Raw genomic sequence first — 25,710 nt, 5'->3', positions numbered from 1 at the left:
TTTGAATTCCTTCCTAATTCAATTGATAAACTTTACTTCAAAGTCTTTGGTGCCCCAAACAAAAGTATCAACATGCATCATAAAGATGCCCAAATGTTTTCCATTATAATGGCAACTGAACATTGTTGAGCCCACCTTTAGTTTTGAATACTTAATTTAAAAAAAAACTGCTCTTAGTGAAAATGCCACACCTAAGAAGCATCTTTTAACTCATAAACACACTTATTATATTTGGAGAGCTCCCCTGTATTCCTGGTGCTTCATTTGAGGGCTAGAAAAATACTTCCCTCTTCAGCAGGTTACTCTGAATGAACACCACTTTGATATCTATAGAGTAATATTTCCAAAGGAAATTAAATAGCCAAAGGCTGTTAGATGGCTAAAAAGATTTTCAAAATTATTTTCCAGCCCTAGGAGAGTCTGCCCTAATCTCTCTTGCCCCCAAACATTCCTCAAAGCCTCTAACTACCAACTTAGTGTTTATAAGTTTCAAATGGTAGGGCCTTTTCAGTACTGTCCTGTTTGACAAAGCAGATTAGCCTCTATCATCAATTTCTGAATATACTCGGAGTTCATTTCAGACTGCAATTCTCTTGGTTTATTCTCTTTTATCACCATGTATTCTATTCTACTAATATTCACAAACATGTCCTGGTCATGGCAACTTATACTTTTATCTGTTTTACAAGAAGGGTCTCCATTAACCATATTATCTTTTTGTCTTGTCTTGTTGCAGCCTCTTTTCTCATGCTGCGATCTGTTTGGATTTCTTCCAATATGATGTCTGCTAGAAACACTCTGTCCTGTATGTGAGCTTTTCCTCTGAAGTGTTTCCCCTGAATCACTGCTGAACTATGGTTTCTAGTTCTCCACTCTTGTACCTCATGCTGCTATAGAGTCATAGTCATACAGTACGGAAAAAGATAATTCAATCCAACTCATTCATGCTGACCAAGTTTCCCAAACTAAACTAGTCCCACTTCTCTGTGTTTAGCCCATTCCTCTAAACTTCTCCTATTTATTTACCTGTCCAAGTGTCATTCAAATGTTGTAACTATACAGGCATCTACATATGAATCACCCCCTTTGTGAATAAATTGCCCCTTAGGTCCCTTTTAAATCTTTCTCCTCTCACCTTAAAATATGCCTCCTAGTTTTGAACTCCCCCAGACTAGGGAAAAAAGCTTCACTAATCATCTTATCTACTCTTCCATGATTTTATAAACATCTATAAGGTCACCCCTTGACCCCCTAAGCTCCAAAGAAAAAAGTCCCAGCCTATCCAGCCTCTCCTTATAACTCAAACCCTCCATGCTGGTAACGTTTTTCTGAACCCTCTTTTCTTGTCCCTTATCTTGGATGTTTAGCCAGTTTTAATATTCCCCAGTAGAGTTGTCTTTATATCTCCACTAGCAGGGCCACTTTCTGGTCACCTGACTCTCCTTTCTATTCTACTCTAATCTCCTGGTCAATAAATTATCTGTGGATCTGGATCATGTTTTCAGAATCCTTGAGAGGGAGGGGGAGCAGCCCCAAGTCGTGGTCCACATTGACACTAACGACACCGGTAGGAAAAGGGAATGGGACTTAAGGGAGCTAGGGTAGAAGTTGGAGCTAGAACAAATGGTTGTTCCTTCTGGTTTGTTGCCTGTGCCACGTGCGAGCAAGGCGAGGAATAGTGTGAGAGAGGAGTTGAACACATGGCTATGGGAATGGTGCAGGAGGGAGGATTTCAGATACTTGGATAATTGGGACTCATTCTGGGGTAGGCAGGACCTTTACAAACAGGATGGTCTACACTGGAACCAGAGGGGTACCAATACCCTTGGGGGAAATTTGCTAATGCAGTTCAGGAGGGTTTAAGCTAACTCAGCAGGGGGATGGGAACCTAAATTGTAGTTCCACTGTCCAGGAGGTTGAGAGTAATGAGGTCAGAAATATGGTTTCAAGGTTGCAAGAGTGCACTGGCAAGCAGGAAGGTGGTTTGTAGTGTGTCTACTTCAATGCCAGGAGCATCCGGAATAAGGTGGGTGAACTTGCGGCATGGATTGGCACCTGGGACTTCAATGTTGTGGCCATTTCGGAGACATGGATAGAGCAGGAACAGAAATGGTTGTTGCAGGTTCCGGGATTTTGATGTTTCAGTAAGAACAGAGAAGATAGTAAAAGAGGAGGAGGTGTGGCATTGTTAATCAAGGACAGTATTACAGTGGCAGAAAGGACGCTTGAGGACTTGTCTACTGAGGTAGTATGGACTGAGGTTTAAAACAGGAAAGGAGAGGTCATCCTGTTGGGAGTTTTCTATAGGCCTCCAAATAGTTCCAGAGATGTAGAGGAAATGATTGCAAAGATGATTCTGGATAGGAGTGAGAGTATTAGGGTAGTAGTTATGGGGATTTTAACTTTCCAAATTTTGACTGGAAATATTATAGTGTAGTACTTTAGATGGGTTAGTTTTTGTCCAATGTGTGCAGGAGGGTTTCCTGACACAGTATGTAGATAGACCAACAAGAGGCAAAGCCATATTGGATTTGGTACTGGGTAATGAACCTGGCCAGGTGTTAGATTTGGAGGTAGGTGAGCATTTTGGTGATAGTGAACACAATTTGGTTATGATTACTTTAGTGATGGAAAAGGATAGGTATGTACCACAGGGCAAAAGTTATAACTGGGGAAAAGGCAATTATGATTCGATTAGGCAAAATTTAGGATGCATAGGATGGGGAAGGAAACTGCAGGGTACGGGCACAATTGAAATGTGGAGCTTATTCAAGGAACAGCTACTGCATGTCCTTGATAAGTATGTACCTGTCAGGTAGGGAGGAAGTGGTCGAGTGAGGGAGCCGTGGTTTACTAAATAAGTTGAATCTCTCGTCAAGAGGAAGAAGAAGGCTTATGTTAGGATGAGCTGTGAAGGCTCAGTTAGGGCACTTAAGTATTACAAGCTAGCCAGGAAAAACCTAAACAGAGAACTAAGAAGAGCCAGGAGGGGACATGAAATGAAGTTGGCAGAGAGAATCAAGGAAAACTCTAAAGGTTTTTATAGGTATATCAAGAACAAAAGAATGACTAAAGAAAGATTAGGACCAATCAAGGACAGTAGTGGGAAGTTGTGCGTGAAGTCCAAGGAAATAGGAGAAGTGCTAAATGAATATTTTTTGTCGGTATTTACACTGGAAGAAAACAATGTTGTCAAGGAGAATACTGAGATATAGGCTACTAGACTAGATAGGGTTGAGGTTCACAAGGAGGAGGTGTTAGCCATTCTGGAAAGTGTGAAAATAGGTCAGTCCCCTGGGCCGGGTGGGATTTATCCTAGAATTCTCTGGGAAGCCAGGGAGGAGATTGCAGAGCTTTGGCTTTGATTTTTATGTCGTCATTGTCTACAGGAATCATGCCATAAGACTGGAAGGTAGCAAATGTTGTCCCCTTGTTCAAGAAGGGGAGTAGGGACAATCCTGTTAATTATAGACCAGTGAGTCTTACTTCAGCTGTAGGTAAAGTGTTGGAAAAGGTTATAAGGGATAGGATTTATAATCATCTAGAAAGGGATAAGTTGATTAGGGATAGTCAACACGGTTTTGTGAAAGGTAGGTCGTACCTCATAAATCTTACTGAGTTCTTTGAGAATGTGACCAAAGAGGTGGATGAAGGTAAAGCGGTTGATGTGATATATATTGATTTCAGTAAGGCATTTGATAAGGTTCCCCACAGTAGGCTATTGCACAAAATATGGAGGCATGGGATTGAGGGTAATTTAGCAGTTTGGATCAGAAATTGGCTAGCTGAAAGAAGACATAGGGTTATGGTTGATGGGAAGCGTTCATCCTGGAGTTCAGCTACTAGTGGTGTACTGCAAGGGTCTGTTTTGGGTCCACTGCTGTTTGTCATTTTTATAAATGACCTGGATGAGGGTGTAGAAAGATTTGTTAGTAAATTTGCAGATGACACTGAGGTCAGTGGAGTTGTGGACAGTGCCAAAGGATGTTGTAGATTACAGAGGGACATAGATAGGCTGCAGATTTGGGCTAAGAGGTAGTAAATGGAGTTTAATGTAGAAAAGTGTGAGGTGATTCACTTTGGAAGGAGCAAGAGGAATAAAGAGTACTGGACTAATGGTAAAATTCTTGGTAATGTAGATGAGCAGAGAGATCTCAGTGTTCGTTTACATAGATCCCTGAAAGTTGCCACCCAGGCTGATAGGGTTGTTACAAAGGCATACAATGAGTTAGCTTTTATTGGTAGAGGGATTGAGTTTCGGAGCCACGGGGTCATGCTGCAGCTGCACAAAACTCTGGTGTGGCCGCACTTGGAATATTGTGTACAGATCTGGTCACCGCATTATAGGAAGGATGTGGAAGCTTTGGAAAGGGTTCAGAGGTGACTTACTAGGATGTTGCCTGGTGTGGAGGGAAGGTCTTATGAGGAAAGGTTGAGGGACTTTAGGCTTTTTTTATTAGAGGGAAGAAGGTTAAGAGGTGACTTAATTGAGACATATAAGATAATCAGAGGGTTAGATAGGGTGGATAGTGAAAGCCTTTTTCCTCGGATGGTAATGGCTAGCACAGGGGACATAGCTTTAAATTGAGGGGTGATAGATATAGGACAGATGTCAGAGGTGGTTTCTTTACTCAGAGAGTAGTAGGGGCAGGAATGCCCTGCCTGTATCTGTAGACTCGCCAAATTTAAGGGCATTTGAATGGTCATTGGATAAACATATGGATGAAAATGGAAAGTGTAGGTTAGATGGGCTTCAGATTGGTTCCACAGGCAAGCACAACATCGAGGGCTGAAGGGCCTGTACTGCACTGTAATGTTCTAAGTTCTGTGACCTACTTTAGGCATGTGATTCCCACACAGATTCCAAATTGGAGAACATAAAGGTGCTTTATCATCAATACCTTCTGCAACATTCTCAGAGTTTGGAAATGCATAACTCAACCCTCTCCAACATGAAGAAAATGTCTTTAAAGTCCAATTTCCGTGTTGTATTATAGAAGTTTGCTAATCAGGTCCAATAATTTTTCCTGGCCCTTCCTCTTCCCTATGTGCTTCTCATTTATGGTAAACAATGTTGCCAGATCTGAAATCTCACCCGGACAGTCTGATCTTATGCCTCAATGCTATTATTTCTTTCTGATACTTCAGCTTTAATGATTATTTTTCTACCTGCGTGTAATATGGGTTCAACATTGAGGTCACCCTTGTTCTTTCTAATAATGGTGTATCATCACACTGTATTGAAGGCAATTTTGGATTCTGAATGTACACTAATTGACCTATAGCCCCCAATCATCACTTAGGAATGTTTTCATGCACTGCCAACGTCAGTGTCATTTGTAATTTACAGTTTGGCTGATGTGTCAGTATTTTGTGAAATGTCTTATCCAATTATTGCATGGTTTCTTTCATGCAAGCCATTGCTAAACAGACTTCTTGCAGCAGAAATTGTTACTGTAATATTTAATTTCTCACATGTCACAAAATTCAACATTTGAAAATTTATCTCCATTATCCATTACGAATGTTGTTGGTGGCCAAAGGCCTATGCCGACCCACTTTTCCATGACTTGGTCCATTATAGTCTGTCCCTATTGCTTGTCACCGTGGATATTCTAAATCTGGTCACCATACCCACAAACTATAATTGACATTCAATCTTTGTCCCATTTCTTCATATCCAAAACTGCTGTTTCATTCAATTCTGAGCTAAAGGAACATTGATAACTGGGAGTAATTTCTTGCAACAATTAATGCATTTATCACATTGTGACATGACTTTTTCGATAAGGGATTTGTAATCTTAATCCATAACTCCAGCATGTTTTAACTGTAGCTTCAATTTTTGTGAAGAAGTTCTGAGCAAATTATTTCTGCAGTTCCCAAGTGATGCTGTTCATATCAGTCAGACTCCTATCAGCAGAGATCAATAATACTTGTTGGACCTCTCAACAAGAAATTCCAGGTTTCCGCCACAGAATGTGATTATTCCTGGTTTGTGCCTTACTGAATACAAATGCTGTATCATTCTCCCATGTCCAAACAAAATTTCACTTATTTCATCGAAGACCTATTCAGTAATCATGTTAGTCGAAAAGTGCTTATGAAATGACATAACCTTGTAATTCGACCCATCTTATTTAAAGATGATAATGAATTATCATCCCGGGTGCAACTTTTATTGTTTGATCCTATTTTTGTCAGCTTTGTCCTAGATTAATATTCCAGCCAATCGATTCCACATACTGCTGAGTACAGCCACTTTTTAGCGTGACAGTGTTGGGTAAAGTGAGGACTGCAGATGCTGGAGATCAGAGTCAAGAGTGTCGTGCTGGAAAAGCACAGCAGGTCAGGCAGCTTCTGAGGAGCAGGAGAATCGACATTTTGGGCATAAACCCTTCATCAGGAATGAGGCTTGTGGGCTGGGGGGCTGAGAGATAAATGGGAAGGGGGTGGGGCTCAGGGGAAGATAGCAAGGAATGGGATGGGTAGATGAAGGTGCGGGTGGAAATGATAGGTCAGAGGGGGTGGTGGAGTGGGAAGGAAGGAAAATGAACAGGTATGACTGGTCAAGGGGGCAGTACCGGATTGGAGGCTTGGGATTGTGATAAGGTGGGAGATGAACCTCCACGAGGTGGTTGAACAGTTCATCAACTTCACAAACACCTTCTACCTGATCTCAAATTCACCTGAACCACCTTGGACACCTCCCTCCCCTTCCTGGACCTCTCCATATCCATCTCTGGCAACCAACTAGACACAGACATTTACTACAAATCCACTCCCACAGCTACCTGGACTACACCTCCTCCCACCCTGCCTCCTGTAAAAATGCCATCCCTTATTCTCAATTCTTCCGCCTCCACCGCATCTACTCCCAAGAGGACTAATTCCACCATAGAACATCCCAGATGGCCACCTCCTTCAAAGACTACAATTACCCTTTCTACATGGTTGATGATGCCCTCCGGAGCATCTTCTCCACTTCTCGCTCCTCCACTGTTGAATTCTACCCCTTCAATCACAACAGGAACAGAACCCCTGGTCCTCACCTTCCACCTACCAACCTCTGCATACATCGCATCATCCTCTGCCACTTCCGCCACCTACAAACAGATGCCACCAATAGGATATATTTCCCTCCCCACCCCTATCTGCATTCCAGAGAGACCATTCCCTCCGCGAGTCCTTCGTCAGATCCATGCCCTCCACCTGCCCACCCCCCACTCCTGGAACCTTCCCCTGCCACCGCAGGAAGTGCAAAACCTGTGCACACACGATTCCCCCTCCCCTCCATCCAAGGCCCCAAAGGATCTTTCCACATCCGACAGAAATGTACCTGTACTTGCACACATATTACCTACTATATCTGTTGCATCCATTGTCGTCTCCTCTATATCGGGAAAACAGGTCACCACCTTGTGAATTGTTTCAGAGACCATCTCTGGAATATCTGCACCAACCAACCCCTCCACTCCATGGCTAAATATTTTCACTCCCCCTCTCACTCCATCAAGGACATGCAGGTCATGGGCCTCTTCTATCGTCAAGCCCTTACCACCCGATGCCTGGAGGAAGAACACCTCATCTTCCGCCTTGTGACCCTGCAACCACATGGGATCAATGTGGATTTCACCAGTTTCCTCATTTCCCCTCCCCCCACATTATCACAATCCCAAGCCTCCAACTCGGCATTGCCCTTTTGACCGGTCCTACCTGCCCATCTTCCTTCCTTCCCACCCATCCACTCCACCCTCCCCTCCGACTTATCATTTCCACCCGCACCTTCATCTACCTATCACATTCCCAGGTACCTCACCCCCAGCCCCATCCCCGACCTATTTATCTGTCAGCTCCCCCCAGCCCACAAGCCTCATTCTTGATAAAGGGCTTATGCCCGAAACACCGATTCTCCTGCTCTTCGGATGCTGCCTGAACTGCTGTGCTTTTCAGCACCACACTCTCGACTCAAGTGCTCATGGGCCACCTGAAGTTATTGGCCACTAAAATAAGATTTTCCAGCTGTTGATCTTTATTTTATTCGCCCATGAAAACTATTTCACAAGTTGTTGCTTCAAATATTTGACTGCTGGCGGTGATATTTAGAGTCATATTGGAAGCATCTATGAACTATTCCCTGTGGATTTCTGGGATTCATTCATTGTCAGCTATTATTCCAATGGCTGCATTTTCCCTTGACTGGGAAATCTATTAAACATCTGACCAACCTCGAAGCATCTCACAGCAATACCATCCTTCTGTAAGTGCCTGCAATTAGGCTCCCTTCAACTTTGACAATCAGTAATCATGAAGTCTTCCATTCTCTGTATCACTGCAGAACTCCCAATATGTCTCGTGGAGGTAAGTGAGAAGAAGTGTTTCTGAAAGTAATATGTACTGTAGTTTAAAAAAGACAACAGACTATGGAATTTATGGTTGAATCTCCCTAGCATTTTAGATGGCATCTTTGAGGTTGAACCTTTAGTATAACATCAGCTATGATTGAGCAGGCTTGATGTACCAAATGGCGTAATCCTGCTCCTATATCTCATAGTTTTACAGTCTCAAATTCCATGAGATATTCTCCCAAGACTGAACACCCAGTTTATTAAACTTATTAACTGGTGACATGCCTCATAGGCTTCTAACAAGTCATCCTTCCTTTAAGCTCTGGGCATGATTGCAACTGTGGATGAGGGGCATCCAGCTGGCTGTGAGGAAGAAAACCATCTGGCCACAATGAAAAAGATGTCTTGAGGCAAAAATTGATCACTACAGGGAGGTACAGGAAAGAATCCAGGACAAAACCCAACTAAAGGACTGCTGTGCTAGACCAGGTTGTCAACAGTCAACCTGTATGCTGCAAAAGTGAATCAATAGAGCGTTCAATGATTCCCAGGATGTGCCCTGCTCACTGAGTCCACCTGTTGGAGCAATCTCCAAGTATCCAACTGCAAATGCTATCAGAGCTCATGAACGTGTCTTTGTATTTCAATCCATTCACTTCAGAAAGAGAAGTTTCAAGCAAGTCAGGCATGCAACAAAATGAGAGACCGATCTCATTTTCATGCTCATTCATGTTTCAAATCTTTTTGTTTGTTCTTTATCTAATAACTTTACCACTTAGACTGAGGTCATTTCCAGAAAGTTATGTGAGAAACTAACTTTTTATCTTGTTTAAAAATAAAGCTGTGCTGTTGGTTTTTATTTAAGTTGAAACATTCAAGATTAAAAGTATGCTGCATACAAGATTACACAATTTCTAATCTCATGCATTACTCTGAGGAAACAGCTGGTATGTGGTTGTGACACTGTGGACTCAAGAATAATTAATGGAATTGTACATAGATATGTTATAACCTATTCCTGGGATGAGGGTCCCCAGTTCATTATGATCCTGGGTGAGGAGAGAGAAAATGTCTTCCCTTCTTCATTCAACCAACCCTCCCACCTTCCCCCGCAACCCCCCATCACCACCACCACTTTGTGACTGGATGGTCACAGCAAGAAGACGTTAAAACAAGGGTTTCCTTCCGTCTTGAATACTTTTCCTGTTCCAAAGTAATAGTGTTTTAAACAGAGCCAATTTGAAAAGGCCTTCTTGTGTTAAAGAAAAAGTGAGTTTATGAATTGCTGAGAGGCAGGAAAATAATAAACCACAGATATATACATACAGATTAAAAAAGCATGATTAAAAAGATTATACATAAAAAAAGTTATACAGCTCAGTCTTTGGTATGTCCATATGGAGGGTGATAAAACATTGCAGCTGTTAAAGCAGATGATTCTGGTAGCATTGATTTTAGCAGTTGAACAGTTTTTATTTTGGAGATTCTGAGTTTTGCAAATTAACTGAGGACTTGTTCAGTTTCTTGTTCGAGTGTGGTTTTTGATTAGTGACTTGCTTCCAACAATCAGTATGAGAGAGAGAGACTTCCTATCCTTTTCATTCTTACTTGTGAGTACAAGGGTGTCAAGTAGATGATCCTAACTATAACCTGTAAAGCAAACTCTCGTCCAGTAGCAGTAGGACTCCGGACTAGCTTACATAGACAATGCTATATGCACTGTGGAGCTGCATTCCCCTGACAGAATCTAAATGCATTTAATGGTTCAACTGATTCCACATCTTACTACAAATTGTTCTCTGCATCACCAATATTAAATCTGCAGTATGACCGCACCCTAAATCTATAGTTGGATTATGGTCTGAATATTTAGTATGATTGATGCTAAACCTATGGCGTGACTTAGTCTGGATCTATAGTGTGTCTGTACCTGAAACCATGATATACCTATGCCTTAAATCTATTGCATAACTACTTTTAACTACTGGTTACATTCAACTCTTTAGTGCATTGTGCAAGAAAAATTCACGCTGTTCTTTTCTGCTTAAGAGTCTGAGACAATGACTTGGAAATTCTGCAAAGGTTCACGAGGTCTTTAACATAACTTCTATAGTAGATTGTTGAAATCGCCAGGAAAAGGGTGGAAATAACTGAAAATATTTCCGTAAGGATGCTGCCAATCCTCTGTTGAATTTCACGACCTGTTAATCAAAATGTTTGGAATACATGCTTTTCAAACATAATACTGAGATATTCCAGGACACAGAAAATCTTTAACGTCTGGATCCTTTAATTCAGGGAAATGTTTTGTTGGAAATGATAATGGTCAGGACTTGACTCTGTTTGAGAAACAAATAGGAGCCAGAGAAGATCTGAATACAGATATATCTGATTACACTTGAGATAGGTCATTGAACAAAAGACAAAAGGAATGTTTTGGGTACATTCCATATCATCATAAATTATATGATAAGCCTCTATCCAATTACTTAACAAGCAGTGTTGGACATGGAACATAAGCTAATTACCAAGCTTTGACAAGAACTCTAGTTACTCAATGATCACTCTAGAGATAGACCATGGTAATGCATTAATGTGTGTACTAACAAGATAAGTGCTATAAAACATAGAATTTTAGATTTTATTCCAAAACAGACACATATAACTATGAAATCATGCCGACTATTTCCACATTTCTGGGCACAATGTATTGTTCATGGCAGCAGCAACTTATCTATTATTCCTTCCAAATTTTTCCAAGAAATTTACTAATCACTGTTCTAATGTTACTGGCTATGACTTATGTTCCATACATTAGTGCTTTGTTAAGTGTTGCTGAGTTTTATCAAGAACAATCTTTGTTGGATTGTGAGAACATTTGAGAAGACAGTTCCCAAAATTCTTGAAATGGGAAGCGTGCAGACTAATGATACCTCTGCAGGCTGAGGAATTATTGCTGGAGTTGATGTACATTGGCAATATGTTGTAGAATAAATTGCATTGAATGGCAGGATGTACTAAGAAGCACATCTCCTGCCATTTGCAGCCACAAACAAATTACAGACTTAGGCTTTTGACATAACCCATCCTAAACTCCATCATTTCTACCTTCCCAAATTGCCCATGTGAATGTGCATTGCTAATTAAAAGGCACAGTTTGCTAGTTCCCAGTCATCAAGGCAGAAGTACTTGGTTAAAGGAACAATATTTTGGATGCTGAGAGGATGTTTTCCCCTTATAGGGGAATACAGAACAAGGGACACAGTTGACAAATAAGGGTGATCGCCCATTAAAAAGAGAGATGAGGAGATTATTTTCAGCCAAAGGTCATCAGTCTGTGGAATTCTGTTTCCCAGGGAACAGAAGAGGCAAAATTACTGATTAACAAGGGAGTCAAAGGTTAGAGTGAGTCGAGAGGAAAGTAGAGTGTGGCTCACAATCAGATCAGCCATCATCTTACTAAAGCATGAGGAGGGAGCTAAATGGCTTACTCCTATTTCTATTTCATACGTCTGAATGCTCATATGTTAAGCTCAGCTTGCTTCTGGAAACTAAGTCATATCTTCTGAGTCACTGAAATATCCAAAATAATGTTCCACTAGTAGCTTCCACTTCTTTCTGCATTAGCCTTGAAATGTTTTGAGCTGCACCCTATTTTTTTTTTGTGGCTAAGTCTGAGTTACATTTTCTTTTTTGGAAATTTTTGCTGTAACGCACAGGGATTTTCTTACCAAAGTCATCTAATTGACTACTTATTGACTACTATTAGCAACCTTCATTTCTGATTCCAATCCCATGTTGCCACACACTAATCCCAGAACAACTTGCCACTTAACAGATATCTCAGAATTCAACTAGATCCTTTGTGCCTGTACCATCTTTAAAAGCTTGTTGTGCACCCAGACAAGTAGTCAGTCTGGAACTGCCCTGCATTACCCCCTGGTTGCAGCAAACAGGGGAAAATAAGTGCTCTGTTGTGTGGGCAGTAACCCAGAGGTCCTGCTGTGTGTGGGTCGACACAGGCAGGACTTCATATTCCCCCAGGACCAGCAATGGAGGCCATGACACCAGACCATGCCAGCCTAGTCAGAAAACCTCACACCCTGAAAAGTCCACCTACATCTGGTTTGGAACAGTTAAATTGCTTAACAACATCTAAATCAGAACCAAACAGAACAAACATCTGGCCAAATAATCATCTGGTTCTGATGGATGTCAATTCTGGCACGGCCGATTCAGTGATCGCAAAGCTAGTCTTTAACAAATTTGCTCTAAACTACAGCCCATAAGATTGGACAAGACCTCAGCTAGACTGAGAACCTATACTAGGGGACCTTTACAAATTAAGGTTACAACTTTGTTTCCGATCTCTTATGAGATGCATCTGGTTCAATTACCTGTGATTGTAGCAAAAGGCTTGGGCCCAAGCTTGATGGGACAAAATTGGTTGAGAGAGATTCACCTAGATTGGCTCAACATTTTTCGATTAGAACATGGCTGCCTAAGTGAAGTCCTGCTTAAATACCCAAACGTTTTTCAGGAAGGTCTTGGGACTATCAAAAGAGCCAAAGCCACTTTGCACGTTAACCAGGAAGGTATTCCACGATTGTGAAAGGCACACCCTGTGCCATTTGTCTTCCAGGCAAAAGGCAGAGGGATGTTGTGAAACTTGAAAGGGTTCAGAAAAGACTTACAAAGATGTTGCCAAGGTTTGAGGGTTTGAGTTATAGGGAGAGGCTGAACAGGCTGGGGCTATTTTCCCTGGAGCGTCGGAGGCTGAGGGGTGACCTTATAGAGGTTTATAAAACCATGAGGGGCATGGATAGGATAAATAGACAAGGTCTTTTTGTTGGGTTGGGTGAATCCAGAACTAGAGGGCATAGATTTAGGGTGAGAGGAGAAAGATTTAAAAGGGACCTAAGGGGCAACTTTTTCAGGCTGCCAGAGGAAGTGGTGGAGGCTGGTACAATTACAATATTTAAAAGGCATCTGGATGAGTGCATAAATAGGAAGGGTTTAGAGGGATATGGGCCAAATGCTGGCAAATGGGACTAGACTAATTTAGATATCTGGTCGACATCGATGAGTTGGACTGAAGGTTCTGTTTGCGTGCTGTACATCTCTATGACTCTAGAGAGTCTAGAAATCAGAAGGCTGGAAATTGAAGGAATCATCAAACCAGCCCAGTCTGCAGAATAGGCAGCACCAATTAAAGCAATTTTGAAGCCTGACGGGTCAGTTTGCCTTTGTGGGTATTTTAAACAAATAGTAAACCATTTTTCACAGCTGGATAAATACCTAACCGCTTGCACAGAGGATTTATATGCAAAGCTGACAGGGCAAATATGCTTCATACAGCTAGACATGAGCCATGCATATTTGCAGTTGTGGTAGATGAGGAATCCCAGAAGTATGCTACAATTAATACCCATAAGGGTTTGTACTACTATAGAAAACTGCTACCTGGGGATATCATTAAAATTCACACAACACCAGGTTATAGTCTAACAGATTTATTTAGAAGCACTAGCTTTTGGAGTGCTGCTCTTTCACCAGGTAGCTCCAAAGGCTATACTTCCAAATAAATTTGTTGGACTATAACCTGGTGTTATGTGATTTTTAACTTTGTCCACCCCAGTCCAACACTGGCACTTCCACATCTGGAATATTGTCAGACTGCAATTTTGCAGTGGATGGTGCAATGCCTACCCCAGGTTGCCATTTAACTAGATAACATGATAATAACAGGGAAGACCAATAAGAGAATTTGGACATGGTCCTTAGATGTTTCTTGCAAGTGGCATTCATGTAAGATGGGAAAAATGCATGTTCCTGGCAGGCCAAGTGACGTACTTGGGCTACAGAGTTGACAAGATCCAATTAAATTCCATTGGAAGATAAAGTGAGGACAATCAAAGGTGCCCCGGTACCACAGTTTAGGTCTTTCCTTAGCCTGGCAAATTATTACAGAAAGCTCATACATAACCAGGGGTGGCATGGTGGGGTCAGTGATTAGCACTGCTGCCTCACAGTGTCAGGGACCCAGGTTCAATTCCGCCCTCAGGTGACTGTCTATGTGAAATTTGCACATTCTCCCGATGTCTGCATGGGTTTCCTCCAGGTGGTCCAGTTTCTCCCCACAGTCCAAAGATGTGCAGATTAGGTGAATTTGTCATGCTAAATTGCCTGTAGTGTGCAGGGTTGTGCAGGTTAGCTGGATTACCCATGGGAAACACAGGGTTATGGGGATAAGGTAGAATGGTGAGTCTGGGTAGGATGTTCTTTGGAGAGTTGCTGTGGACCTGTTGGGCTGAATGTCCACACTATAGGGATTCTATGATAACTTGGCTTCCATCTTGGCACCTCTGCATCAATTCCTAAAAAGGGTCAGCTAAAAAAGCTAAGCCATAGCTTTCAGGGAAGTGAAGAAACATCATCCTGTAAAGTGTTGGCGCAATATGATCCCAAACGAGATCTGGTATTGACATGCGATATCTTCCTGTGCAGAATTGGAGTAGTATTATCTCATAGATGGCCAAATGGAGAGGAATGCCCAGTAGTGTAATCATCCAAGGCTTTGGCTAATGCAGAATGTAAATACATCCAGCTAGAGCAAGAAGGTTTGGTGGTCATATTTGGAATCAGGAACTTCCACCAATACCTTTATGGAGGTAAATCTATAAATAGTAATGGAGCACAAACCCCTACTAGGTCTGAGGCAGTGCCACTCATTGCTTCCGGCCAAATTCAGTTGTTGGCTCCAATACCAAGTGCATATAACTACAAGCAAGAACACCATCTGGAAGGCCAAATAGCAAATGCCGATGCATTGAGCTGCCTCCCACTGACAGAAACATCACCAGTGGTACTGGTACTGGAAGAGTCAATAATGATTTTATATTTTCTGGACAGACTTCCTGTTACAGCTGACAATATCAGACTTTGAGTCTAAAAAGATCCGGTCCTGAAAAAACTGAAACAGCTGGTGGTGAAGGAGGAAACCAAAGGGCCGTCACAACCAGAGTTGAAACCTTTTTGGACATGGAGAGATCACAGTAGAGGATGATTTATTATTATGGGGAGAAAGAGTGATTGTCCTGAGCAAAGGTTGCTGCCAGATACTGGCTGAATTCCACCAGTGTCATCCAGAGGTTTCCAAAATGAAGATGTTGGTGAGAAGTTATGTCTGGTAGCCAGGCTTGAATGCAGCTCAGCATGGGGAAGTGCCCAGAGTGCCAACAAGGACAAGAATTACTGCCAGCAACTCCCCCACATCCATAGAAATGGCTGGGTAAATGCTGGACTCAGTTGCACGTCAACTATGCAGATCTTTTCATGGACTTAATGTTCTCAGTCATTGTAGCCCCCCTGGACAGCTGGACATGTGTAGACTTCATTTGTCAAACGAAGGATGACAATAGAAAAGCTGCATTCATCTTTTGCAATATATGGATCAGTGGTGCTGGAAGAGCAAAGTAATTCAGGCAGCATCCGAGGACAGGCAAAATCGACGTTTCGGGCAAAAGCCCTTCATCAGGAATGAAGCGTGGAGAGATATGCTAGAGGAGGGTGGGGGTGGGGAGAAAGTAGCATAGAGTACAATGGGTGAGTGGGGAAGGGGATGAAGGTGATAGGTCAGGGAGGAGAGGGTGGAGTGGATAGGTGGAAAAGGAGATAGGCAGGTAGGACAAGTCCGGACATGTCATGGGGACAGACAGTGCTGAGCTGGAAGTTTGGAACTAGGGTGAGGTGGGGGAAGGGGAAATGAGGAAACTGTTGAAGTCCACATTGATGCCCTGGGGTTGAAGTGACAAGCCAAGCAGAGAAATGCAAGAGAATTCCTAGAAGCATAATATTCCAACCGGAATGCTATCAATAAATGCACCAATTTGGATCCCATCTGTCGTCCTGAGAAAAGAATAGGAAATGACATCACCAATCCAAGGAAACTTAAACACCTAAATAGAAAGTGGGCCATAATACCTGTGCTTCACTGGAGGCTTACTGATGATGTTTTTACCTTTTGCAATATATGGACTCCTGGAAATGTTGTCACAGATAACAGGCCATTGTTTACCAGCAGGGAATTTAAATATTTCCTGAAGTTGAAGTATAAGAACAGCTCCATAGCATCCATCATCCAGTGACCTGGCAGAAAGAACAGTCCACCTTGTTGAAACAGCATACAGCTTCATAAGATACCAAACTGTGTCCCAGTTCCTACTTGTAGTGATTGGAACAAGGACCAAATGGATCTCACTGACTGTGAGATCCTTAATTGGGGTTGTTAACTTGGGCCAATTAGGGAGTCCTGCATGACAGATGTAAACAGGAGATTTACGTTAGAGCCCGGGTGTCCTTGGAGAAGGAGCACGCGGTGTCCACCAACACCCTGGAGTTGTTCAGGGAGAGGTGGGCACCGCAGGGAGTGGAGTGCATCATTTCTCCCTCCAATTCTATTTTGATTTAGTCCCTACCCTCCCCTTCACTGTTTTTGATCACACAGCACTGCCCTTTGATGTGAAGGGCAGTGTTTATCACTGGCCACCCGGGTGTTTTCCTATCTTCCTGGTGGTGGAATTTGAATAAAGATTCGTGCACTTTGTGTCTTTCACTGTGTCTCACAAAAAAAAAGTAAACAATACACCTTTAGAGTTTTTTTTTAGATTACTTACAGTGTGGAAACAGGCCCTTCGGCCCAACAAGTCCACACCGACCCGCCGAAGCGCAACCCACCCATACCCCGACATTTACCCCTTACCTAACACTACGGGCAATTTAGCATGGCCAATTCACCTTACCTGCACATCTTTGGACTGTGGGAGGAAACCGGAGCACCCGGAGGAAACCCACGCAGACACGGGGAGAATGTGCAAACTCCACACAGTCAGCCGCCTGAGTCGGGAATTGAACCCGGGTCTCTGGCGCTGTGAGGCAGCAGTGCTAACCACTGTGCCACCGTGCCGCCCCCAAATGTTGATGGAAGTTGGGAGGGACTGGGGGCTTGCTGGGTTGTTTGGGGGGGGAGGGGTCTGTGTTTTATCCACTGTTTTTTTCTGTAATTGGACTGTCTTATGTACATGTCATTGTTACTGTTTTGTGACTGAAATTGGGATTTGAGGTTTGTCCTCATTTCCCTGTAAACTGGTTGAACGATAGGGTTTGGGGCCTGGCTTTGCTGCTCCACTCCCTTGTAAATTACTGTTTCTCTGTATACAACTGTTAATGTTAACTTTTTGTTTTGTAAACTGTGTATTGTTTAATAAAATTTAAAAAAGATTGTCAGACAAAAAAAAAGGAGATTAAAGAAAAAATAAACAGGAGATCCACAGAGTCTCCTCATTCGAGGGACTGGCTCTGAGCTAGCTGTAGATACATAACTAAAGGGTGACTTAGTGACGGAATACTGGCCCTTGTGCAGTTATTTCACTGTTTGATTAGCAGGTCACCCCTCATTCTCCAGCAGAGTTGCTAATGGGGAGAAGATTCCACACCAGGTGAAATCTGATCTTCCAGGGCCTGGGGGAAGGGTGAAATAGCATCAAGAACAGCAATGCTAGACATAAGATTCCACTAAGTGAGAGACACAGTTTACTTCAAGGGACAAGGTTTGGTGTAGGAACCAGGGAATGGCCCTACATGGGTAAAAGGCTTGGTTGGTGCAAGGTCAGGACCAGTGACGTATTAAAGTTTGGGTTGGAGCAACAATCCTGAACAAGCACATGGACCATATGAAAGTTGCAAACTTGCAAACGATGTGGGAGCAAAAGGTGCCCTGCTCCTTGGAATGGTTGGAAAGACTGTTGGAACCTCGGAAACTGAAATGGACATGGCGGATCTTGTTGCATCATCACCTTTGCCGCCAGAGAAAGAGAGTGAATTTGTCCTGAGATGCTCCGGATGAAAGAGTCATAGAGTCATAGAGATGTACAGCTCGGAAACAGACCCTTCGGTCCAACCTGTCCCTGCCAACCAGATATCCCAATCCAATCTAGTCCCCCCTGCTAGCACCCGGCCCATATCCCTCCAAACCCTTTCTATTCATACACCCATCCAAATGCCTCTTAAATGTTGCAATTGTACCAGCCACCACCACATCCTTTGGCAGTTCATTCCATACCCGTAACACCCTCTATGTGAAAAAGTTGCCCCTGAGGTCTCTTTTATATCTTTCCCCTCTCACTCTAAACCTATGCCCTCTAGTTCTGGACTCCCCGACCCCAGGGAAAAGACTTTGCCTATTTACCCTATCCATGCACCTCATAATTTTGTAAACCTCTATAAGGTCACCCCTCAGCCTCTAAAGCTCAGGGAAAACAGCACCAGCCTGTTCAGCCTCTCTCTGTGTAGCTCAAATCCTCCAATCCTGGCAACAGCCTTGTAAATCTTTTCTGAACCCTTTCCAGTTTCACAACACCTTTCCGATAGGAAGGAGACCAGAATTGCACGCAATATTCCAACAGTGGCCTAACCAATGTCCTGTACAGCCGCAATATGACCTCCCAACTCCTGTATTCAATACTCTGACCAATAAAAGAAAGCATACCAAACACCTTCTTCACAATCCTATCTACCTGCGACTCCACTTTCAAGGAGCTATGAGCCTGCACTCCAAGGAGGCGAGCTCCTGTGCGTTATAAGCCATCTGTATCTGATGCAGAGTTGGAGGCACCTGACCCGGTTCTGAAACACCCAAGGAGATGCTTCAATAAAAAGGGAACTCAAAGGGAATAGTGATTCTCACAAGGTCAGTGAGGTGTATCTTATAGAATATGAGTTCCCTGTCCAATCAGGGAGTCCAGGCTGACAGATAAAAAGCACTACTGCTATGCAGTGGACATGTGGGGGGAGAAAAGAGGAGTGTCACATCTTCTGACACACTGAGAGCTGGTTCTGAAGGAGCTACCATCAGTGTCAAGGACTTTGCACATATAAACAAAGGGTGATAGGAGTTTGTGGAGGTATTTCAGAAGTTGGCTTAGTAACTAGTCCCAGCAGTGTGTGCAGCCAAAATGTGCTTCCTCTTTAAGAAGTACAAACTGGCGTTAAGTAGTGCTGGCTAACATAAAGTAGTGTTAGCCTTCCAAGAGCTTGGGCCTCCTGCTAAGGCATTCAATCATTCTGCAGCATGTTTAATACTGGGCTACAGATCACTATCATTTCAATTAGCAGAAAGCATGGCACAACCATCAGACACTCATTAAACACTCACAGTCCCTAGGCCCAATTTCCAGCCTTATCCAATCTCTCCGCCAGTGTCATCCAAAGTGTAAAAATCACTGAGTAACACAATAAATAATGGTACAGTCTGTCAAAGTTGTGGGAGTTCTTTCAGAATTACACAGAACAGATGGGACATGGCCAGAGATATGCATAAATATATGGATAATATTTTGTGCATGGTTTACAAATTTGATATACATGTTGATTGCTTAACTGAAATATCACAACGGCAGAACTTGACATTAAGTGGTTTAATGCTTTTGTGGACAGCTTTATATGAATCATATTGGAAGATGTGGAGTTCTGTACTACCACCAAACACTTTCATCAACATATTACAAATTCCAGTAACTTACATGGGAACAGTTTGCTCACAGCTTGCAGCTGCAAAAGATCTCATAAATTACAAGGCTAAACAATACCAGGTGCAATTCATTTGGGAGAAACTAGAATTGGTTAACATCTCAACACAGACATCTTAACATCTCAGATCGGTGAACAATCTGTGAAATATGGATATATGACAAACCAACGCCAAGAACTATTGTAATGCCAAAGTCCAAATGCTTCACAGAAATTACAACTTTACTTTATAAACTACTATAAAATAGCCTCCAAAAAAAAAATTTGCTCACCTAAACTTCAGAATGTTTACTATATTCTCAGTATGTACCTTTTGGCTGTAAAGAATGGCAACTGATTATTTTAACTGCCATGATTTCTTATCAAAGTTAGTACTGTGAAAAGACTGCCCTGAGAAAAGGTTTCTTGTAGAACAATCTTCCACGTGCAGTTGCCATAGTCTACTTGAACTTTTTATTTCCATTTTGTTAAGATATGTCATTTTTATTTATATTGCAATCTCCTATAGAGATTTCCAGCTCCAATTTATTTTCTCTCTCAAAATACCTTTCTTATATTTTTAATAGATAAATTGCAAACAGAATGCAAACTATTTTTGAATTTGCAATTGTCAACTTTTGGATTTCTGTATCAGAGCTTCAAGTACAGAGGTACAGGTTTGTGCATTTAAAATTCAATGCACAAATAGAATTTAAAACATTAATTGTGCATGCATGATCCAACAGTTTCTCTGAGAACACTTTATTGCCACATTTATATTGCAGGGCTATCTCTAAATCCTTCAAGCCTCCAGACAGCTTCAGAAGAACCTTAAAGGGTCTTCAGCAACATAGACTATGGTGAGAAATTTGGCAGAGTCACGCAAGGAGCCTAACAAGGTTTGTCATCATCAGAAGCAACTGACTACATCTATGAACAAAAAATAGGAACAGAAGTAGGTGGTTTGGCCCCTCCAATCGCCTGAAATTCAACAAGGTCATGTTGATTCATCTGCTGAAGGCCTTAATTCCTCTTTAGCGACAGCTCAACGTAGCCATCAATCCCTGATATTTCAAAGATCAATCTTCCTTCTTTTAAAATACTTCCAGTGATCAAGCATCCTCAACACTCTATGCAAAAGAAATTCTTTTGTATCTGTTTTTTTTAAGTGAGTGTTCCCTTATTCTGTAATTATGTCCTTTAGTTCGCGGCTCCCCCATTCGTGAACATTTCCTCTCAACATCTTCCCTGTCAAGCCTGCTCAGCATCTTGAGTGTTTCAAATCAGTGGTTAGTACTGCTGCCTCACACCAGCAGGGTCCTAGGTTCGATTCCGCCCTCAGCTGACTGTAGAGTTTGCACATTCTCCCCGTGTCTGCGTTGGTTTTCTCTGGGGGTGCTCTGGTTTCTTCCCACTGTCCAAAGATGTGCAGGTTAGGTGGATTGTCCATGCTAAATTGTCCATAGTGTCCAGGGGTGTGCATGCTAAGTGGGTTAGCCATGGGAAATGCAGGGTTAGAGGAACAGGGTAGGGGATGAGTCTGAGTGAGATACTCTTTAGAGGATTGATGTGGACTCGATGCGCTAAATGGCCTGCTTCCACACCTTAGGGATTCTATGATTCTAAGGGATTCTATGAGTTGAGTGAACAAGATCACCTAAGATTGATGATCTAATTTTACCCACCGAGAGCAAACTAGACACTAGGAATTTTTGAGATGGTAGTTAAAGCCAGTATCTGGCAACTTCGATTTGCCACTGGCTGTGAAGAGCCTCCAGGATGTATAGGAAGTTGAGAGCTACATTTCAGTGTGCACTACAATGAGCATTGTAATGCTGCTGTAAGGACAGTTTGTGCACAAGCACAGGAACTCAGCTTGTGAATTGGAGCAGAGTGCATCTTGGGACTGCTCACTTATGCTTTTAGTTCTCACTCGCTTACCTGGAAGCTCACATCATTTCTGCTTTGCCTTGCCATACCAATTAGTGCAGTCACACAACCAGGCAGATTGCCTTGCTGCTCAGCTGTACAGCAGTGACATCTTGCTGTACAGCAGTGTGCTCCGAAAACCTCACACTTGCTTCATGGGCCAACAGGATTTGCAGCAAACACACTACATGTGCAGCAAATAGGTAGCCATATATCAATGTCTTAGGAGGGAATAATCCTCACTCATTTAGGCACCTGGGAGACAGGGGGTGCCAGCACAGTGAGTCAAGGGCAATGTCCAATACCAGTCCAGGGGATTGGCACAATCAGGCATTTGCTCAGGATGATGTTGGCGAGTGAGGAATGTGGGATGGGGGGTAGCGAGGATGTGTCTCTGCAGTGCAGGGAGTGGGTCACGATCAGTGCTATGGCTCCATTGTTACCAGTCCAGGTTAATGCAATCAGGGAGATGTATCAGTCAGGGACCTAGGCACTTCCCACCCAGGGCTACCTGGTTAGGTCACTCACAAGAATGATCCACAATCAGTCTGCTGTATCTGTCCTGAGAAACTGAAGGGAAAGGAGGTTAGGGTGAAAAGGGAAGGAGACTGAAAAACCTGATGATGGGGATTGGGGCTGCAGGCTGGGGGAAGGGGAATGACAATTGTGAAGAGGTGCAGCTGTATCTATATAGGGGGTGGGGAGATATGGAAAAGCTGACTGGAAGCAGGATAATGTGGGAGTGACATTTCATCGTCAGACAGGAGCATCCAGACTTCAAAGGGGAGACAGAGTAAAACCATACCTGGCACGGTCACCTTATTGCCAGGGTTTTGAGAAGGGAGAACAATGGACCGGTGAAGGCTCTTGTAGTCAGACTGAACAAGAACCCTGTGAAGTGTGAAGCCTATGGGGTTCACAGGAAGGGCTTTCAGGAAAAGGAGATGTTCAGGGGCTTACTGTCAAGGAGAGGAAGAGGCTAAAAACCATTACTATTACAGATTTGTGCTGGAAAGCAAAACTACTGCTTTGTGATAGATATAATACTGTGCAATGGAAAAGAAAATGGCCACGATCACCTGGGAAGGGTGGGGCAAGGGTCTTGACCTGTTAGGATGGGAGCTACAAGATCCACTGATGTGACGACCATTAGAGCTTTGCTTTCAGACCCTTGCACTGTACAGAACAAAGACATTGGGGTGCCTATTCTCTGGTGATTCTAATCCATGATGCCAACAGAACCCATTATTCTGTATACATGTTTTCATCTTACTTCCACAAGCTGGAATAGGTTCTCATCCCAGACATTGTTCCATGGTATATCCTGTATGAAAATGAAAGCTAGCTATCATGCTAGCACAGTTACATGGCACGGGGCTAGAAAGAGACTCAAACATTCAGATATTTTGAAAAATTACCATTTAAACAATTGTGAGATTCTGTATAGTTGTGCTGTTGTTCATGAGTGTCCTTAGAAGGATTCTTTTTTTCTCTTGCCCTCCCACTACTCAGTGTAGGTGCAGGTCTCGTGGCAGGCTGGAAGGACCCCACTCACCAGGGGAGACCCTCTGTCATGGAAGTTAGTAGGTGGCCCTGGGGGTGTTTGTTGCTGGATGGCCCAGAGATACTGCTGGTCTCCTTGCCAGTGATATGTGAAGCTCCTTGGCTACAACCTCCAAGGTCAGAGAGGAGCAGGCAAAGTGAAGGTCAAGGTCTGAGCTGCATTCTGGAATGCTCTGAGTGGAGACCTGTTTGTGGTTCCTCTCCCAGGTGGGGTCCTCCTGTCGCCTACTGAGATCACAGTCCCCCATGCCCCTGTTCCCATATCTTCAGTCATGACGACCAATGGCCAGGGCAACGGAGCACAGATCTGTGTATATATCCAGCAGACCTCAGTGTGCTGGACCTGATTCTCCAAGGCAACTGCCAATCTGTCCATGGGGCAGACAGATGATCACATGCTTGTTACAGCAGGTTCCCATCATGTAGCTATGCTCCTGCATCCTCTGGTATATGAGACCCATTAGCTCCCAACTCCCTCCCTGTGCATGTGGACGAAGTCCCTGGTTGTTGACCCTACAGGGCCCTCTCCAGCCTGGGCCTGAGCAGGTCTTGGTTTCTGACAGTCCTCCAAGTGCCAGGGTCCTAAGCTGTTCCTTCCTTATCCAGCTGCAGAGCTGGCACAGTGAGGTACTCACCAGATTGTGCTCCGAAACTTGCTAAACCTGATGTTCCTATGTGGGGTGGGGGTAGGGGGTGTTGTTGGTGGTTTGGCAGCAGCGGTATCTGAGCTGGCAGACGATGCAGGAGTAGCCTTGCTGCTGCTTCCTCAGAGGCCTCAGGACTCTCATCACTCAGAGGTCTAGAAGGTGCTTTCTATTGAAGCTGCCTGTTTTTCTATAGTGGCTGTGCCAACCCCATGGGCACCTGCAAACACTTTTAGATTAGATTACATTACAGTGTGGAAACAGGCCCTTCGGCCCAACAAGTCCACACTGACCCGCTGAAGCGCAACCCACCCATACCCCAACATTTACCCCTTACCTAACACTACGGGCAATTTAGCACGGCCAATTCACCTGACCTGCACATATTTGGACTGTGGGAGGAAACCGGAGCACCCAGAGGAAACCCTCGCAGACACGGGGAGAACGTGCAAACTCCACACAGGGGAGAGAAAACCTTACAGCCAGTGATTGGAAGTGTTAGGCAATAAATGACACTGACAACAGAGTTAATGTGCAAGTTGCAGGGGAATGAAGAGTGGTACTTACTCAGTTGGCAAGACATTAATGTCTTGGCATTCCCATAGGAACAGTCCCTACTTTCTTCTACAAGTGCCGGGATTCTCTTCCTGTAATAGATAAAGAGCCTGATGACAGGAACCCCTCTGCCCATCCAAATCTTTCTCCCTGTTATGGGCTGTTTTCTTCTGGTCTGGGAGAAAATGAGGGATTGAGTAAGATGAAAGTGGGTGGCAGTTCTGTTAGTCATCTCTCAACCTTGTATGTTCCAGTGAAAGAAATCCTAGCCTATCCAGCCTCATAACCTAAACCTTCCATTCCCGGCAACATTCCGGTAAATCTCTCTGAACCTTCTCCAGTCTAATAATATCTTTCCGATAACAAGGAATCCAGAACTACACAGAGTATTCCAGAAGAGACCTCACCAATGCCCTCTACAACTTCAACATAAGGGCCCGACTCTTATACTCAAAAGTCTGAACAATGAAGGCAAGCATGCTAAATGTCTTCTTAACCACCCTATCTGTATTTGATGCAAACTTCAAAGAATTATGTAACTGAACCCTTAGGCCTCTGTGTTCTATTACACGATCCAAAGCCTTACTTTTAATTGTATAAGGCGAAAGTGGGTACTACAGATGCTGAAGATTAGAGTCAAGATTAGAGAGTGTGATGCTGGAAAAGCACAGCAGGTCAGGCAGCATCCAAAGAGCAGCAAAATTGACATTTCAGGCAAAAGCCCTTCATCAGAAAGGCCTTCATGATGAAGGGTTTTTACCCGAAACGTCAATTTTAATTGTACAGGTCTTGCCTTCGTTTGATTTACCAAACTGCAATACCTCACATTTGATTATCCAAATTAAACTCCATCTGCCACTTTTCAGCCCATTGACCCAATTAATCAAGATCTCTTTGTAATTTTAGATAACATTCTTCAATGTCCCTACCATACCACCAATCTTGGTGTCATCTGCAAACTTACTAACTATGTTGTCTATATTCTTAATCCCTGTGGAACACTGTTGGTCACAGGTCACCAGACCAAAACACAACCCTCCACCATCACTCTCTGTCTCCTACCAGTAAAGCCAATTTTGTATCCAATTGACAAGCTCACCCTGTGA

Source organism: Chiloscyllium plagiosum, unplaced genomic scaffold, assembly GCF_037043375.1.
Source record: "Chiloscyllium plagiosum isolate Xiang-an unplaced genomic scaffold, Cpla_swu_hap1 HiC_scaffold_8, whole genome shotgun sequence".
Lineage (NCBI taxonomy): Eukaryota > Metazoa > Chordata > Chondrichthyes > Orectolobiformes > Hemiscylliidae > Chiloscyllium > Chiloscyllium plagiosum.
This window is presented reverse-complemented; position numbering follows the sequence as displayed.